The sequence below is a fragment of the Canis lupus genome, chromosome 33 (genome assembly GCF_011100685.1).
Source record: "Canis lupus familiaris isolate Mischka breed German Shepherd chromosome 33, alternate assembly UU_Cfam_GSD_1.0, whole genome shotgun sequence".
NCBI classification, from domain to species: domain Eukaryota; kingdom Metazoa; phylum Chordata; class Mammalia; order Carnivora; family Canidae; genus Canis; species Canis lupus.
The window spans coordinates 13,289,144-13,308,949 of NC_049254.1; the positions used below are offsets into that span (position 1 = coordinate 13,289,144).

The 19,806-nt window shown below is 39.9% G+C and overlaps 1 long non-coding RNA gene across 1 annotated transcript in view; it reads right to left on the reverse strand.

Annotated features, from left to right (window-relative positions):
• Positions 1–2,917: 2,917 nt before the first annotated feature.
• LOC119867290 overlaps positions 2,918–19,806 on the reverse strand; it is a 37,964-nt gene continuing 21,075 nt past the window's right edge. The window contains exon 2 of the long non-coding RNA XR_005383064.1: positions 2,918–3,380. This is a non-coding gene — a long non-coding RNA (uncharacterized LOC119867290). The remainder of the gene's footprint in view (positions 3,381–19,806) is intronic.

A 19,806-nucleotide genomic window follows, 5' to 3' on the forward strand; every position in this document is an offset into this window, starting at 1 on the left:
AACTATAGCCAATCAAGAATTTCCTTACTTTGCTTCCATCTTTTCTCTATGAAAGTCTCTCCCTAGTATCAGTCCATGGAGCGCTCCTAACCACTTCTGGTTTGCCTTGGCCAGATTTCAATCGATTTTTGCTCAAATAAGCTTAAAATATGCCTCAGTTTATCTTAATATAGCTAATGCAGGCTGTGTATAAAGTACTGATACCGTATTCAGGACTTCACACATAACGTAGCATTTCATTCCCAAATCTCTATCAGGTAGGTAAATTTTTTTTTAAAACATTTTTCTTTTAAGATTTTATTTATTTATTCATGAGAATGCACAGAGAGGAGAGAGAGAGAGGCAGAGACACAGGCAGAGGGAGAAGCAGGCTTCATGCAGGGAGCCTCATGTGGGACTCGATCCAGAGTCTCCAGGATCACACCCTGGGCTGCAGGCGGCGCTAAACCGCTGAGCCACCAGGGCTGCCCTAGGTAGGTAAATTTTTATCACTATTTTAAAGTTGAGGAAATTGAAGCTTAAGAGATTGCCTTAGAGTCACTCAACTCTAAGGGAGAGAAGAGGGATTCAAATGTAGTCATTTGAGTGCATATCTTTATTTTCCCCTATTCATACAAAATCTATCCGTATTACATTATAAAGCCCTAAAGAACCAGAATTGTTATCAGCTTAACTCATTTTGTATAACCACAGCTCCTGCCTTCAGGCAGACAGGCACCTAGTGAGTGTCCTTTTATAATGATGACAATGATGACGCCAGGAGTACTGACAATGCTCTCGGCTGGTTAAAGAGAATTTGTCTTTGAAATGCAAGTTAACAAACCAAATCTGGTATTTTATTATCAGTTCTACTACACCGTTGTTATAAAATTCTACTGGAAGCTCAACTGTTAAGAAACTATCTAAGAATGAAAGAATTTTCAGAGAAACTCAAAAACTATGATCTATCAATATAGCTAAATGTGTAGATGGCAAAAATAGTTCACATGTTCTCTCCTTGACTTGTAAACTAGCAATCAAAACCAATACTAATAACATCTTATATTTATAAAACATGTACCAAACCAGAGAGGACCTTCCTTCACAGATATTGTCTCAGGTGATTCTCACAACTTCATCAACTTTATCACTGCCATTTTAGAGATCTCAAAACTGAGTTTTATCTAAGTTAAACTGTTTGCCCAGGGTGATGTAACCAGCAAATGGAACCAAATTTTAATCTTAGGACTCCAAGTCTGGTATACTGTCCATTACACTACAATCTACTTTAGTAAAATGAACATTTTATTTTATTTTATTTTATTTTATTTTATTTTATTTTTGGAGCGGGGCAGGGAGGCAGAGGGAAGGGGAGAGAAAATCTTAAACAGGCTCCAAACCCAGGGCAGAGCCGCACACAGGGCTGGCTCTCATAACACTGAGATCATGACCTGAGCCGAACGAAATCAAGAGTCACTTAACTGACTGAGCCACCGAGGCACCCTGAAATGAACATTTTATATCATAATTAAATATAGTAGATCTAACCTGCTAAATGGAGTAGAATTGGCTAGTTTCACCCTCTAGAGGAGGTAATTCTATCCTTTCCAAAGATTTGGTTGCTGGAGGTAATAATTTGCACTTACAATATTAATATTGTGATGGATACTGATTAAAATATGTGGCTAATAATTTAAAAGAGGCAAATAAAAATAACCCTAAATGGAAGATTGTTTTTATTTTTATTTACTTATTCTATTAAGTAAGCTCCCCACCCAGTGTGGGACTTGAACTCATGACCCCAAGATCAAGAGTTGCATGCCCAACTGTGTAAGCCAGCCAGGGGCCCCCTAAAGGAAAGATTATTTTTTTTTAATTTTTTATTTATTTATGATAGTCACACAGAGAGAGAGACAGAGGCAGAGACATAGGCAGAGGGAGAAGCAGGCTCCATGCACCGGGAGCCCGATGTGGGATTCGATCCCGGGTCTCCAGGATCACGCCCTGGGCCAAAGGCAGGCGCTAAACCGCTGAGCCACCCAGGGATCCCCAGGAAAGATTATTTTTAAACTTAGACCTGTGAGCACAGTTTGATGCACTTCTTTGTGTACATAGGATTGGGACATCTATTGGTATTTGAATGTTTTTTGGAGTGCAAACTCACGCATAAATTCGCCCAAGCTATCAATAGTTTATGGTTGAGCCTCTAGGAGTTATGATATTTAAAAAGCTTAATATCCTCGATCTCAGGGAGAAGGCCTGTATGTGGCACATTCTTTAAAGCAAATCAGATCTAGAATTTCCTCTAGTTCTCCTGCTAACCAACTACCTGTGTGACCTTGAGGAAATGCATTAACCTCTGATTCTCAGTTTCCTCAACTGTAAATGGGGTAATCATTCCTTTATCATTGAATTGGTTTGAAAATTAAACATGAAAGTGTAAATAAACAATAAAGCAAAGGATCTGGCACTTGAAAAATATTTCTCTTGAGAGACTTGCAAGTGTTGGTATACCTGGCTTCCCGTGTCTAAAACCAAAAAAACAAAAAAACCCGAAAAACAGAAACAAAAACCTCTTGTCTCCACTTACATCTGCCACTAAAGAAAGGGCTACTTAGTACCTCCCCTCTACTTGTTCCCAGCCAGGAACTTGGTGGATGCCCCATAAATGTTAGTTGAATTGAACTAAAATCAAACTACCAGCCTCCACTACCCCCCCTGCCCCACCCCACCCACACACACCCCCCACCCCAGGGTCTCAAGTGTGTAATTAGAAGCCAGCCTTAGACCGAATCCCATCATCGCGACCAGGCCCTCATATAAAAGGACGCTGTCCTTTCAGCATCCGTCCTCCGTCTCCCGGCCCTGCTTTTTTGTCATGGCTCATTCCAGCTGAACTAAGATTTCCCCAAACATGACTGGAGCGACGGGCCGAATCTAACAAGATTAAGTTTAATAGGGATAAATGTAAAGATTTATACTTCAGTCCAAAAAGAATCCTGTACAAGTACTAGATAGGGAATATGGGGATTAGTAGCAACATGTGTGAAAAAGACTTAGGGGTTTTAGTTGATATTAAGCTCAATTAGTCAACAGTGTGCTTTCGCTAACAGGGACGTTGATGTGAACTGAGCTTGCATTAACTCCTGCCCAAGCCTGGTGATTACCCCAGTGCTCTAGTTCTTAGCTTCAGCACCATCACGGGGAAGGCTCCGAAAACACAGACTGTGGCCCCATCCCCCAGAGTCTCCGATTCAGTTGGTTTAGGGTGAGGCTGGAGAAGCTTCATGTCTGACCAGTGCTGGGATTACTGTTGCTGCTGCAGGTCCCTCTGTCACCCTGAAGAACAACTGCCTGCTTAAGTAGTCCTGGGAGTGCTAGAAACAAGAATGGTGACAAAACTGAAAACGGTAAAAGGGGCAAGAAAAAGGGAACAAACAGTTGTTAGGTGCTATAGTCATATTAGTAAAATCAACAGTAATAGGTAAAAATAAACCTATTGAGGGTTTACTGTAGACTGGAAGTTCTACAAAACATGCCAGATAGAATTAATAATAGTAATAATAGCCATAGGAATCGTTCTCATAACCAATACACAAATAGCCCTTACTATGTGTCGTTCTGTTCTGTGTGTTTTATATATGTAACCCTTACAACGGTCCTATTGGTGTATGTACTACTAGACTCAATTTTCATATGAGGAAATAGTCCACACAAGAAACATGCCTGAGATTTGGATCTAGAGATGTTGACAATAAAACTCCTGTGATACTATGCGGCCTCCCTGGAGGTGTGATTGAAGAAAGACTGGCATTAGCCTAAAGAAGAGAAGAATAAGAGAAAAAAAAACTTGATGGGGAATGAATGAATAGGATATGGTGTATCTGTACAATAGAATACTATTCAGTGATTTTAAAAAATGAACTATTGAAAACAGCATGCAGCATGAATGAATCTCAAGTTAATTATGGTGAGTTGAAGAAACCTGATCCCCACCACTCCCCCCCAAAATCAGAAAATGCTGAATAATCTATAATGACAGAAAGCACATCAATGGTTGCCTAGAGGGATCCCTGGGTGGCGCAGTGGTTTGGCGCCTGCCTTTGGCCCAGGGCGCGATCCTGGAGACCCGGGATCGAATCCCACGTCGGGCTCCCGGTGCATGGAGCCTGCTTCTCCCTCTGCCTGTGTCTCTGCGCCTCTCTCTCTCTCTGTGACTATCATAAATAAATAAAAACTAAAAAAAAAAAAAAATGGTTGCCTAGAGATGGCTGGGAGGGGACCTTGAGAAGATGTGAGAAAGAAGGATCACAAATGGGCACAAGGAAACTTCTGGAGGTGGTATGTTCACTATCTTAATAGTGGTGATGCTTTTCAAGGTTGTCTATGTTAAAATTTATCAAACTGTACATTTTATTTTTTTAAAGATTTTATTTATTTATTCATGAGAGACACACAGAGAGAGAGAGGCAGAGACACAGGCAGAGGGAGAAGCAGGTTCCATGCAAGGAGCCTGATGTGGGACTCAGTCCCTCGACTCCAGGACCATGCCCTGGGCCAAAGGCAGGCACTAAACCACTGAGCCACCCAGGGATCCCCCAAACTGTACACTTTAAATATGCATAGTTTCTTATGTGTTGATTATACTGCAATAACGCTATAAAAAACATTCATGTTGAAATATATTAAGTAGGGACAACTGGGTGGCTCAGTCGGTCAGTGTCTGAAATTCATGTCCTGAAGAGATCCAGCCCCACATCCGTCTGGCTCCCTGCTCAACTGGAGGGGGGGAGGGGTGCCTGTTTCTTCCTCTTTCTTTGCTCCTCCCCCCTATTGTGTGCACTCTCACTCTCTCTCTTTCTCTCTCTCTCAAATAAATAAATAAAATCTTTTTAAAAATGCATTAAGTAAAATCCACAAATCCAGCATTTGGATTTGGAAACAGACCAGTATTATTCTTCCCAATAACTGATGGAAAATTGTGTTTAGTATAAATTCATACCTATGACACAGGTAATTTGGATATGGATAAACTGATCCTTTTAGCATCTCTAATGTATACTCAATATGTCTTACCAATATCTAAGTGGAAGTATCAATTAAACAATAATTTAGGTTCTACAAAAATCTAACTCAATGGAGAAATCTATTACTAAATTCTAGTTCATTAAAAAACAGTTGGGCCTTAAGAAGTCATAGATTCTAAAAACTAAAATAATACTTAAATATAATTACATTAGTAGAAGTAATGCCTTCTTATTAAATTTCCCATTTTAAAAAAACATTGGCATTTTCCATCTGAAATAAATAAAAGGATAGATAGGATTATTCCCATTTAATAGATGTTAGGATTTAAGTTGCCCCAAAATGCCTTTCCATAACTTTGTTCATAACTACTTTTTGAGAAATTATTTTATTTTTAAATTTTTTTATGGTCATCTCTCTGACCAACGTGGGGCTCAAAGTCCCTGCATGACCCTGAGGTCAAGAGTTGCATGCTCTGCCAAATGAGCCAGCCAGGCACCCCTATTAGCCACTTTTGATAACAAGAATCACAATGTGTTTGGAAGTTTACTTTGCTCAGTATCATAACTTCGTTTAAAATCCACTCGAATGTCCTGGTTTGTCAGGACACCAATGCTCACCAATAACCATTACAGCCCATGCTTTTTAAAGACATTAATTAGGAAATTACAATAAAATTAATTCACACAACACATGTGTTTTTAAGGCTTGGAAGAAATATGATGACAGTGAGCAAAGATTTCTAATCAAATTTGGAGGCACTCCTATAGAACTATTCTTGGAATTTTTCAGGATTACTAATACAGGCTGTTCTCAAATTATCTGTGGCTTAGTAGATACATGAAACCCATTTGGCTCAGGAACATAAAACTGAATGTACAGCAGAGGTAGATCACGTACCCACTACATCTTCCTTCTAATTTCCAGAGAAAACATAAATTGTTCAATTCCCGCATTCTATTCCCAGGGAGAGTAAAGTAATACAAGTCAAGGATAAATTCAAGGATACAACTGGGCCTCCAAGATAAGGAGAGGGGTGGAGTTTGGGGCAGGAGGAGAAAGAAGACCAAGTTCTCTAACTCATGAAGCTATTCTCTTTCCTCTCTCCCACTCCAGGGAGTGAGGTAGGGAGGAAGGGAAGGCCTAAAAGAGACTTCTCAGACCTGCCTGGTGGGTGGCTCTTAAAAAAAAAAAAAAAAAAAAAAAAATTGGTGCAAGGATTCAGTTGCAGCAAAGGAGACCAGGGAGGGATTTGTGGAAAAGACCATAGTGAACTAACAACATGGGTGCATTTGCCCTTTACCCCTTATTCCCTAGCACTGTGGGAGCAGATGACGGCCTAAAACCTTGAGATACCAAGACTGGGGCCTTGGCTTTTGACAGGTGACAGCCAAGGGGTAAGGAAAGAGAGAGTACCTTCTAGGATGAATTATTGAGGTTCTATTAAGAACCAGCCCTTCCTAACAAATCTCTGATGGTTTAGACTATGGTGTGGAGAGGCAGAAATTACAGAATCATGCTTACACAGCCCTTGTCTTGGCTCAGGTGCACTTCCGATTTCAAATGTGTGTCCAAGAGCACTTTATTTGGCCAAGAACCACTGTGAATAAAGGGCTGTGGAGAAGGATCTCAATCAATGGAGAGTAACCAGGACCAGCCTCACAGGTGTGGGACCTGTGCAGTCACACAGGCTCTTCTCCTGCAATGTGGCTTAAAGATCCGCTGCCACCGTCTTGAAATTCTTAATAAGTTTTGAACAAAAAGCTCTGCATTTCCATTTTGCATGAGGCATCACATTATGCAGCCCGTCCGAAGCGTAACAATGTAATACCTGGACCGCAGATCCCTTCCTGTTGGCAAATCTCTCTGCCCATCCAGAAGAGACGGTCATCCAGAGCAACTGCTACTCCCTGGCCAACTATGTGTTCCATTGTTCTTTAACAATCATTGGTAAATCTTTCGGAGTTCAGATTCATTTCATCCAAAGTTTATTTTACATTAAAAAAAAAGAATGTCAGAAGGGTAATCCTGTGAGTATAGTTTCATGCAGAATGTTTTTTCTTTAGACACATCTACATCGTACCTGCATTCCTTCTCATAAACGAACTGCTTCTGAACTACCACTACATCCACAAACCTTCTGCCCATATTTACACGCACAGTATATTCAAAAGTGTCTGACTTTTATCCCTTTATGTTAAATCATGCAGATTTGTGGACCATCCAGAGACGTGAAGTGAGTACTGACACCCCTAATCTGTCCCTTCTTGGCTGCAAATGCCATTGGCAGAGGAACCTCTAAAACTCTTTTCTAAGGGATGAGGCCTAAGTGAAACTATGATCTCTCAGGACTTGCCTATGATGAGAGAAAGCTGATGTATCAAACACAGAAAGAGCCGCTTTATAAGAAAGATATGACTGGGTCCAGGCCATACAACAACTGATTCCACACTCCCCCTCCGCCCCCCATTGTTGTGTTCTTTTATTTCTTTTAACTAAGCTAACTTTTAAAGGGTTATGTCTACAGCAGCCTAGGGAACACACACAGCTGTGTCTGTTATGGTGAATTAGATTTTCTGGCTGCAGGAAAAGTTACAAGATCTGTAGACTGCCTCTTTGGAGCAGCGAGAGAGCTAAATGTGAACAAATGCTGCATTAGAGGTGACAGCAAAAAAAGAAGCTGAAGGATGAAGCCGACAAAATTAGGATCTTCAGAGACCGTTCATTTGTATCACACACTCTTTCTAGAAGACTCTCATTTCAATAATTGTTCATGGAATTCATAAGTAAAGTAAAACCCCATTAATTTGGAGGATTTTGACTTAAACATTTGTATCAGATAGAACTCTGCTGGTTGACTTTTCTATAGTGGGCAGAAAAATGACTAGTATAAAGATGATTATTGAAAAATAAACTAGATTAAAAGATAAACCATTTTGAAACACTCTTGGGTGCTTTATGACACATATAAAGGAGGGGGCATCTGGCTAGTTCAGTCAAGAAGAGTATGTGGCTCTTGATCTTTGGGGTTCTAAGGTGGAGCACCACACTGGGTGTAGAGATTACTAAAAAAAAATAATCATAAAGTGTAAAAAAAATGTTTTTGGAGTTGAGTACACATGATGTGTAAGACATCAGGCTAGGTGGGCCAATACTCTAAAGAAGCATAAATCAAAGGCCAGTCTTCAGTGAGCTTAGAGGTGAAGGGGTGAAACAGGACAGGTATAAGGAAATGTGATTCTCAATGCCAGGTTACTTGAAAAGTATGGAATAAAGGTGACAAATAATTTGTTTGCCTGTTAGAGCAAAGCTCCAAAGGCACCTGTGGTCATCACTGTTATGGAAGTTACTCTTATGCACTTAAAAATTTCAGTGTTGGCTTTCTAATGCAGATTTCCCTCCCTATTAAATACTTCCACTCAATCTTTAGTCATTAAGCACCTACTTCAAGTAAGAGGTGATGCTAGATGTTGAAAGGAATACACAAGGAAGATGCCGTTCCTAATTTTGAGGAGTCCCAAATGAATATTTCCCAAAGCAAATAGCCCAAGAAGCCTTCCATGAGAGCATGCACACAGTGTGTTACTGTTGGGTCCTACCCAAAGCTGACCCTGAGACAAGACTGTGTGTGCAAATGGTCTATCTGGGGGGTGAGAGAAAGCACCAGCAGGGGAGCAGGGAAGTTGGGCAAGGAAGCAAGGTAGCAATAATAAAAGGTGATTACTCAGCAGATTCCTGCTGTGAGCAACTGGGTTCAGTCCTGCTGGGGAATTCTAGAGAGACAGTACAGAAGATGCCTCAGTTATCCAGAGGGGCAAGGACACCTGGGTTTTCATCCTCTAGCTTGCTTCATTCATTGGTTGAGAGCTATTCTTAGGGAATAAAAAATTCCAGAGCTCATGGCCTGCCCTGGTTCCAGGAACAAGAGGGAGGTCCTCAGGCAGCTGCTCACAGCTGGAAGCCCATTTGCTTGGTATGTATGGAAATGATGTTCCCAGGGTTAATGGCCAGGGTGCTAACAGTAGCTGCTCTACAAGGGGAAAATATGACTCTGGATATGATTATGAGAGAAGGGGTATTTTAGTAAGGCCACACAACAGGAGGGTGATAATGGAGGAAAGGCAAAACTAACAGTCTAAAGGTACAGAGATGGAGAGGGGCGTGTAATAGCCACTAAACATAAACAGCCCTGGGTAAACTGAGTTTAGGGTTCACAAGGAAGGAGAGATAAAGGGAAATGTGGCTTAAAAAGACAAACAATAATCAGAACAAGAAGGCCTCTTTAAATGTCTTGTCTAGCAAGTTTCAACTCTCCTGCAGGTCTCAAGGAGACTGTATGTTTGATTATGGGAGTGACATGATTAAATTCTTATTTTAGCAAGATTGCTCCAGAAACTTTGTCATATTGTTCAGAATGGTGTGGAGGAGGCGGACAGAAGGCTACTGTGATAGCCAGGGTTAGACACAATCAGCGATAGTACAAGACTAGCAGTAAGAACAGACATGGGGAATATGCAGAAGGCACTCAGAGAGAAGGGGCTGGGTCCTAGAGAGGAAGCCAGAGGAGCAGAGCAGCATCTCACACATGAAGCTGGTGACTCATGGGATTGATGCCTTTAAGCGAGGTAATACATTATAGCAGGAAGAGGAAGTCTTGTGGTCAGAATTTGGATCTGTGGAATTCACGGTAGGCTGTTAATCTGAAGAGGTCCAGCAGACAGTTAGAAAGATATATCCAGAGCCTCAAGAAAGAGCTGGAAACACAGATAGATATTTTGGTTTCATCCAAAAAGACTTACCAAACAAGAGGATAAAGTAAGACAACTCCAAGTTGAGAACTCCCACATACTCAGAATTAATGATGCCATGTAAAGATTACCTGGAACAATTGTTTCAGGATATTCACTAATTAGGATACAGAATTCCTCTTTCCAATTTTTGTTTTAAATATGAAAGTAAAAAGCATGAAGCCATAAAATATAAGAGTTTCCTTTTTTTACCAGATCTGGCTTTTTTTTTTTCTATGAATCAGAATATAGAATTTACAAGTATAAATTGAGGAAAACTGTAAGTGCATTGTTCAGATCTTTGGGTAATGGCTGAAAGTACCTGAACCACTACATCCTGACAGCAGTGACTGACTGATTCTAGAAATACTCTAATTGTGTTCCGGGAGAGGACTACTAATTTTAAAGCAAAGAATAAAGCAGTCACCCAATTCATATTTGTCAACCTCTTCGAATATTCTAAATTGGCCACCTGACTTTTTTCTAAAGGCTGTGTAACTGGTGATCTGCACCTCCAAAGGCTCTGCAGAATATTTCTTGAGCAACTTTGGGCCATCTTTCTGATGTTTTCCTTACTAAAGCCTAGTGGCAATTAGTGATGAAGACAGGTGTTAAAGTTTGTGAAGATCCAATAAATAACACTGCTCTCTTCTCCACTTGAGTTCTGAATCAAAAGATACCGGGCCAATGGAGAACCTATCACCTTTATTATCTTTTTTAAAGATTTTATTTATTTATTCATGAGAGGCACACAGAGAGAGACAGAAGCAGAGACACAGGCAGAGGGAGAAGCAGGCTCCATGCAGGGCACCTGATGTGGGACTCGATCCTGGGTCTCCAGGATCACACCCTGGGCTGAAGGCAGCACTAAACCGCTGAGCCATCCGGGCTGCCTTACCACCTTTATTATTATCCTAATCATCATCATCATCATCATCATCACCACCACCAACATAATCATCATCATTCATAAAGGTCAAGTTAGAGGATGTAGCTTAGATGAAGAACAACAACGGGCATCTTAAGGCTGAACTCCTGAATTAGACAGGTTTATCCAACAAGTTATACGCAAAAGTGGACAACCAAAGGCCTCTCCAGCTGGGAACCTACCTTGTAAAACAAACTTCAGGCATGGAAAAACTGACCAGAATTATGATCCCAGCAATTTATTCTCAAAAGTAAAAGAGAATGAAATGGGTAGAGAACCATGCATGCCCTGTTCTTTGTCCCATATTCAACAAGTTACAGTCATTTATTTTCAGTCACTTATATACTTGGACATCCCATATCTTGAAAACATGAAGCATGGGATCCCTGGGTGGCGCAGTGGTTTGGCGCCTGCCTTTGGCCCAGGGCGCGATCCTGGAGACCCGGGATCGAATCCCACATCGGGCTCCCGGTGCATGGAGCCTGCTTCTCCCTCTGCCTGTGTCTCTGCCTCTCTCTCTCTCTCTGTGACTATGATGAATAAATAAATAAAATCTTTAAAAAAAAAAAAAAAGAAAACATGAAGCCATCTGAAAGAGATTCCTCTCTTCTTTGTCACATCCCTCCTTTCTCTACCACCCAGAGAATCATAGTCCCAAAACTCAGGAAGAGTTGGAAAATAGAATCTAGAGTTAGAAAAGTCCTCCAAAATCACTTTACATGATGTGTCAGTGCAGGGAGATGAAGTGACTTGCCCAAGGTCACACAGTTAATTAGGAGGAGATCTTAGCTAGTATCCCTTAAGTTTAAAGAACAGAGCTGGAAAAATACAATGTTACTTGATTCCATAACTTTGGATACCACTCAAAGGTACCTTTGAGTAGAAACATGAGCCAGATGGCGATAGCTTTTTCAAAGAATCTCTAACCCAGAAAGGAAATTTAATGAAGCAGTAGATGTTCACATGACCCTTATTTATCCTGATCCAAGCAATATTTTCTGAGACCACTAGTTGTGTTCCTTCTTAAGACAGTCTTTTCTACCTAGAAAATGGCAAAAGACTTATTCTGTCTATTTGTTTCTGTGGAATCACCTTCCAACTAGCACAGAGCCTTGCAGGTAGTAGCCACTCAATAAATGGGAAATGATGAATGAATGAATGAATGAATGAATGACTGAATGAACATGTGAATGAATAAAGTTTCCCTCTCCTTCAAATGGAGTATAAGGGGGCAGCCCGGGTGGCTCAGCGGTTTAGCACCTGCCTTCAGCCCGGGGTATGATCTTGGAGACCCGGGATTGAGACCCACGTAGGGCTCCCTGTATGGAGCCTGCTTCTCCTTCTGCCTGTCTCTGTCTGCCTCTCTCTCTCAAGAATAAATAATTAATTAATTAATTAAAAAAAAAAATGTAGTAGAAGATGAAAAATACCAATGCTGTTCCACAGGCAATAAAAAACTCAATAGATAAATGCATCAGTTTGCTTTCTAAAAGTTTTTGTCTGAAATATTAATTTCAGAGCTCAAATATTAATAATCATCATTCACATTGACTTAAGTGGAGAAAATGGAAAAGAAAACAGAGTAAAGGAACCGCAAGAGAAAGATCCAACTAAGAGAAAATAGTCAGGAGAGCCTCGATGTGTACAAAGGACAGTCCTGACAACCTCATGATTCCCAAAATTGACAAGAAAACAGTAAGCACTAAGCCAACTTTACTCCTGAGCAAATGTTTCCCTTCTGAATACCAGCGCTAGAGCATTTGAAGTTGATATTTGTGCCAGGTACTTTACATATGCTATCTGTTTCAATCTTATAAACACTCCATGAGGTAGCCCTTGTAAACTCTATCAAACTACATGCCATGGACCTTCACAAATTTAAATTAAAATACCAAGCTTACACTGTATAAATCTATCTTTAAAAAATTTTTTTAAATATTTTATTTATTTATTTAAGAAGAGGGAGGGATTGTGTGCATGAATGGGAGGAGAGGGTGAGAAGGAGAAGCAGACTCTACCCTGAGCAGGGAACCCAATGTGGGGTTCAATCTCCAGACCTTGAGATCATGATCTGAGCTGAAGGTAGATGCTTAGCTGACTGAGTCACCCAGGTGCCCCTAAATCTATCTTCATTTTTAGAAAATTTATTTATTTTTTTTAGCGGGAGAACATGGTGGGGAGGGGCAGAGGGAGAGGGAGAGAAGAATCCTAAGCAGACTCTGCACTGAGCATGGGGCCTGGTGCAGGACTCAATTTCACAACCCTGAGATCAGTACCTGAGCTGGAACCAAGAGCCTGACACCCAATGAACTGTGCCACCTAGGCACCCCTGTATAAATCTATCTTTAAGTGTACCTCCTTCTCTCTCCTTTGTCTAAAAATTTTCTTCTTCTCATTCACATGTCAATTAACTAATTTAAAAGGTATTAATCAACAAGTGCAATAATAATTTAGTATATACAGGAAAGTAACAATTCAGTAATGAGAATGTATTGAGAATATAATTCTAACCAAAATAGCATCACAAGGAATAATACTTACTTGTGCACTGAAAAATTTAAAACTTTGCTACAGAAGATCTAAATAAATGAAAAGATATTCCATGTTCAGGGAAAAACTCAATATTGCCAGAATGACAAATTCTCACATTGGTCTATAAATTCAATGCAATTCTTATCAGAGTTCCAGCAGGCTTTTTTGCAGAAATTGATAAGCAGATCCAGAAATTTATATGGAAATACAAAACATCTAGAATCGCCAAAACAGTTTTGAAAACAAAACAAAACAAATTGCAGGACTTTCACTTCCCAATTGAAAAACATAGCATAAAGCTACAGTTATCAAGACAGTATAGTAGTGATATAAAGATCAATGGATCAGAACTGAGAGTCCACAAACAAATTCTTACAATATAGTCAATTGCGTTTTGACAAAGGTACCAAGGCAATTTAATGAGGAAAGGATTCTGTTCAACAAAGGGTGCTGGGACAACTGAATATCCACCTGCAAAAAATTAACTTAGATCTTCACCTCACACTATACACAGAAACTAAGTCAAAGTGGATCATAGATTTCAATGTAAGAGCTAAAATAATAAAGCTTTTAAAAGAAAATTAAAAAAAAAAAGAAAAGAAAATACAGGAGAAAATGTTTGAGATCTTGGGTTAGGTAAAGATTTCTTAGACATGACACCCAAAGCACATACTAGAAAAAATACATATAAACTGGACTTCATCAAAATTCAAAACTTTTGAACTTCAAACTGCATCATTAAGAAAATGAAAAGACAAGCAACAGACTGGGAAGAAATATTTGCAAAACTCATGTCAAATTAAGGACTTCTAGGGCAGCCCTGGTGGCCCAGCGGTTTAGCACCGCCTTCAGTCCAGGGCGTGATCCTGGAGACCTGGGATCAAGTCCCGCGTCGGGCTCCTTGCATGGAGCCTGCTTCTCCCTCTGCCTGTGTCTCTGCCCCTCTCTCTCTGTCTCTCATGAATAAATAAATAAAATCTTTAAAAAAAATTAAGGACTTATATTCAAGATATGTAAAGAATTCTTAGAACTCCATAATAAGACAACTCAATCAAAAAACAGGCAAAGGCATAAACAGGAAGAGTTCATCAAAGAAGACAGATGAGTGGATAATGGCCATATGAAAAGATGCTTAACAACACTATTCATTAGGAAAATGCAAATTAAAATGCAAATTAAAACCACAGTGAGATACCATTTTACACAACTAGAATGGCCAGAAGACATAATAACGAATGTTGGCAAGGATATGGAGAAATGAGAACCCTCATCCATTGCTAGTAAGAATATAGATGGTAAAGCTCCTTTGTGTATGTGGGGCTGAAGCAAGCATTGGTACAGCCCCTTTGGAAAACAGTTTGGAGCTTCTTAGTGTTGAACATAAAATTCCCATAACAACCCAACAATCCTACTCCTAGGTATCTACTTCTACTCAAAAGAAATGAAAACCTGTCTACAGAAAGACTTGAACTAGAATATTCATACCAAGAAATACTGGAAACAACCCCAACATTCATCAACTGGTGAATGGATACATAAAATGTGGTCTAACTATACAATGAAATACTATTCAATACAAAGGAACTATGTAATGGATGAACTCCAAAAACATGTGAAGACAAATAAGCCAGATACAAGAGACCACATATTGTGTGATTCCATCTATATAACATTTCCAAAAAAGGGCAAATTTATAGAGAAAGAAACTAGAACAGTGGTTGCCTGAAGCTGGGGGGGGTCTGAGCTGGGAGTAACTGTAAATGAGCATGAGGGATTTTATTAGGGGGATGCAAATGTTCTAAAACTGATTCATGTTGATGGTTGTACCACTTCATAGTTACTAAAAATCCCTGAACTGTATATTTTAAATTGGTTAATTTTCTATGAAAAATATACCTCAAAGAAGTTGTTAAAAAAAAAAAAGCCTGAATTTAAAAATAAATTAGTTAAAGCCAATGTATCATTTGATTCTAGGTGGAATACAAATTGATTTAAGCTCAAATCTTAAAGTCATTATGGAAACATTCTTCTTTTTCAAGGTCATAAAGGTCAAGTGTCAAGGCTTTTTTTAAAAAGATTTATTTCTTTATTTCAGAGAGAGAGAGAGAGAGAGAATGAGTAGGGGTGGGGCAGAGGGAGAGAATCCTTAAGCAGACTTCCCACTTAGCACGAATCCCAACTCAAGGCTCCATCCCTTGATCGTAAGACCATGACCTGAGCTGGAATCAAGAGTCAGATGCTCAATCAACTGAGCCACCCAGACGTCCCTTATTTTTCCTTCTGAAGCTATCCTACTCATTCAGCTTTCCCGTACTCTCTAACTTAATTTTGTTATAATTGTAGGTGGTTTCTCTATTTACTCCCTGTAGGTTAAACACCATTAATTGCTAGATTAACTCTCCAGTAACATTGGTTTTATCAGGTTGCACTTTCAATCCCCAGACCTCTAATTGTTTTCATTGCAGGCATTACACTGTGCAAACAATGGCTTTCCTGTTTCGACCCACCCTATATTTCCAATTTTATTTTTTACTCTTACTACAATTCCTTTACTCTATCAGATTGCTTTCATTGTTCTCTGCATTAGTTTCCTAGGGCTGCCATTACAAATTGCTACAAACTAGGTGGTTTACAATAACAGAAATGTGTTCTATAGTTCCAGAGTCCAGAAGTCTGAAATTAAATTATCAGCAGGGCCATGTTCCCTCCCTAAGAGTCCAACAGAGAATCCTTCATTGCTTCTTTCAGCTTCTGGTATTGCTGGCAATCCTTGATGTTCCCTGGATTGTATATACATCAGTCCAATCTCTGCCTCTGCCTTTACATGGACTTCTCCGTGTTTCTCTTGTTCTCTTTCCTTCTAAGGCCACTTGTCATTAGGACCACCCTAACCCAGGATGATCTCATCTGGAGACCCTTAACTCAATTATATCTGCAAAGACCCTTCATTCAAATAAGGTCACATTCACAGGTTCTGGGTAAACATATAGTTTGGGGTACCACCATTCAATCTACTGCATACTATGCCCTTTTTATACCTTTGGACATGTCATTTCCACATTTGAAATTTCTCTTCTTTCTGTATTCCAGATCCTGCTCAGAATCAGTCTAGTTCACAAAGCTTCTCCTAATCAGAACATCTGATTGGTTTCCCCTTTTTCTGAACTTCTGCAGCACTCACTGTTCCTTTTATTTCTACATTGTTTATGTTCATGCTTGTAGGTCCTGTTTGCCAACAAGATTTTAATCTCCTGTAAGAGGATCTCAAAGTTTAAAGCAGTGGGTCTCAGCTTTGACTGCATATTGGAATCATCTGGGGATCTTTAAAAAGATAATCTTATTTGTGTCCCACTCCCAGAGGTTCCAATTTAACTGAGGGTGTGCCCCTGGCATGGGTATTTTCTTTTTTTTTAAACTTCCTTATTTCATTCTGTTGAGCCAAGACTGAGAACCTGCTGTTTTAAAGCATGTACTCTCAACAGGAAGGGCTAAAATTGGTTTGTGGGGTGTGGGTTCCAAAATCTTAGGTCTTACAATGATGTGTCATCCTTCAAAGGGGCAAAGTATATAAACAGATATATAGCATATATACCTATGGTACTAAAATTCCATAAGGAGAGGATAATTAGAGAAAAGTGGCTTCTTAGAGGGGCAATAATGAAAACTACTTGGGAAACATTTCTCTAAAGTATATTAAAATCACCTGTGGACCTTGAAAACTGCATGTGGTCAAGCTCCCAGAGATTCTGATTCTGGGGTTGGGCTATGGCCCAAAATTCTATATATTGAATAACAAGTTATATTCATTATGTGCTTACCATATACCAAGTTCTTTCCTGAGTGCACCCATGCATCATCTCACTTTACAGATGAAGACACAGAGGCACCGAGAGCAATCTATCAAAGGTCACTCCGCTAGTAAGTGACAGAGAAAAGATCTGAACCCAGGCATTCATGCTCATGTATTGAACTCCTAAACATACGGCCTCAGATACTAGAGTTTGAGAATCACTGTGCTAGAGTAGGAAACATACCTTATAGCTCTATTTCCTTCCCCAAGGGGAAGTTAATGACCATGACACAAAAAAGAACCAAAGAACTGCCAACCAGACAATAGTTGGGCTACATGGCACCTACATCAAGAGCATCAGTCAGGACCACAAGGGATTAGATTCCATTGGCTGACTGGGTTAGTTACTGTGATGCTGGTTACATAGCAAAGGATGAGGAAGGCTTTGTCCTTAGTCTGAGACATTAAAGTAGGACTTAGGAAATCTCCAGTATATTATGATGATTAAAGCAGAATTAAACCAACACAATCTCAGAATGTTGCTCATTGTTTCAAAGCCTCTTGATGGGTTGAGATTCCTTTAGATCAAGGTTTCTTAACTTTCTGTAAGTTTCATGGATTCCTTTGGCAATCACATTTGAAATTACATAACATATATTTAGAAAATTATTCTGAGAAAGGCATATAGATCACTTCTCAGAATACCATTTCTAATGTCTAAAGTTATGAGATTACAAAGGCAGCCAACTATATTTAACTACATTTATTAAATTATTTTTTTAAATGTGATAGGGTAATATCTATGTTTCCTTATTTACATTAAAAAAAAAGAAGATATAGGGGATCCCTGGGTCACTCAGTGGTTTGGCTCCTGCCTTTGGCCCAGGGGGTGATCCTGGGGTCCCGGGATAGAGTCCTGCATCAGGCTCCTGGCATGGAGCCTGCTTCTTCCTCTTGCTGTGTCTCTGCCTCTCTCTCTCTCTCTATCATGAATAAATAAATAAAATCTTAAAAAAAAGAAGAAGATACAGGGCAACCCGGGTGGCTCAGCAGTTTAGTGCAGTCTCTCTCTCTCTCTCTTTCTCTCTCTCACTTTCTCTGTGTCTCTCATGAGTAAATAAATAAAATATTAAAAAAAAAAAAGATATAGAGGGCCACCTGGGAGGCTCAGTCTGTTAAGCATCTGCCTTTGGCTCAGATCAGGATCTCAGGGTCCTGGGATCAAGCCTGGCATCAGGCTCCATGCTCAGTGGGGAGTCTTCTTCTCCCTTTCCCTCTGTCGCTCCCTACAACTCATGCTCTCTCTCCTCTCAAATAAATAAATAAAATCTTAAAAAAAAAAAAAGATCTAGTGACAAGTCTAAAAACTGTGATTTGACGTTGTGATGAGTATAAATAATATTTCTAGATATCCATAACAACTAAAATGTGATACAGGACTAGCTCATTTTTATTGGTGACAAAGAGTCACTGGTACTACTAACTCTAATGCAGTTTGTTGCTGAATTCATAGAAGAAAGACATACTAATTTTCAGTGAAAATAAATATGTAAATGTTTTCGTATCCATGGACACCTTGGTGGGGAGAACCTGTGGATCCCATGTTTAAAATCCTGTTATCTGCTTAATCCTGTCCAACTTGGCCTATCTTAATTTAAGGAAACACCATTGACCAGATCCATCACTGTCAAAAGCTTTTGGCCATGAAAGTTTCTCCAGAAGTTCAGGACACAGCAGCGGCTTTGGACACAGTGACCCATACAATGACAACAATTGAGGACGGTTGTGGGGAAGGATTAGTTAGAAACATGTTTCTGGAAAGCAGACTGTATCTTTGCTTAACTATCAACTAAGGGATCTGGAAAAAAAATACAGATTCTTGACCACTCCCACATTCCTCTTTCCAGACCCTCCCCCCAGTTCCTCACATTCCCCACCTCTCAGAACTTCTAATTCAGTGGGTTTTGGGAGGCCTAGGAATCTGCATTTTAAATGATCCTGCCAGGTGATTAAGCTGCTGATTAGGTGTATTAGCCCAGAGTCTAGCCTACCAGACACCTCTTGTGAGAGCAATTTGTTTCCAAATAGAAGAGAAAGAAGCAAGCAGCGAAGCCTTTCAGAGCATTTCCCAACAGCTGCCAGGCCAGCGGCTCAGGTGGTTGGTTTAGGGCAGCCGGCAGCCTAACTAAAGATTCACCACCAGGACTGAGTGGTTTATGGTTTCCTTCAGAAAGAACATTGTGTGACTAAATTTTCCTCTTTTGAGAAACAGAAATATTCATCCTCTCTTTCTTCCTCACCTCCTGTTTTCTCCTCCCAGATGCTGCAAAGACTAAAGGAACACCACGATTCAGAGAGGCTTGATCTCTTAACAAAAGTGCCAAAGAAACACATTGATGTTTCAAGAACGCCATTAACTCTGGAGCACATGGGGTAAGGATTTCTTGGGCTCATGGGGCTTGCTGTTCTACAGAATATGGGATAAAGGCTTTATCTTATCTGCAATAATTTTCTCTGCAATCTGGAAGACAGCTTCAGATTGGGTTAAGAGAACAATGATATAATCCTCTTTCTGTCATCCGACCTTTGATCTTTTTCTGGAAGAAACACAGGAGAGAGTCCTGTGGTTTCCCGATTCTTTTATATCTTTAGTCTCACCAGCCAAGACTATTAGAAACTTAACTAAAGCCATCTAGACTCTTTCTAGCAAACAGGTGGTAAGAGTCTTCATCTAGGAATGAATGAACCCAAACTGACAGGTTGGA